Genomic DNA, 329 nt, shown 5'->3' with positions numbered 1-329 from the left:
GTGGTATGTGAAGGGACATAGAGAAGGTTAGTACTCATCTTGACAAGGATGGAAAAAGCTCTGGGGCTTAACAACAGACATATGGTTAAGGGATTGCCTCCTTGTCATTTTCCAGCTGGATCCTGTGCCCCAGGATCCCTGTCATCCTTCCTCCAGGTCTCCACTCCCAGACCCTAATTCAGTCTGCCAATCCCAGTGCCCCACCATGGGCTCTAAACAACAGACTTTTTGAGAGAGATAACCCAGCTTTTAACCATCCAACACTTCTTCTCCTAGTCCACCCTAACCCAACAGGGTGTCCTGGAAGCTGACCTAATGCCACTACCATC

General features: G+C 49.2%; 1 pseudogene; it reads left to right on the top strand.

Moving 5' to 3' along the window:
- LOC123456999 lies at positions 1-111 on the top strand (annotated as a pseudogene).
- Positions 112-329: the final 218 nt, after the last annotated feature.

The sequence above is a fragment of the Jaculus jaculus genome, chromosome X (genome assembly GCF_020740685.1).
Source record: "Jaculus jaculus isolate mJacJac1 chromosome X, mJacJac1.mat.Y.cur, whole genome shotgun sequence".
In the NCBI taxonomy this organism is placed as follows: Eukaryota; Metazoa; Chordata; class Mammalia; order Rodentia; family Dipodidae; genus Jaculus; species Jaculus jaculus.
The sequence above is the reverse complement of the archived record's forward strand: the minus strand, read 5'-3'. Positions and strand labels throughout refer to the sequence as shown.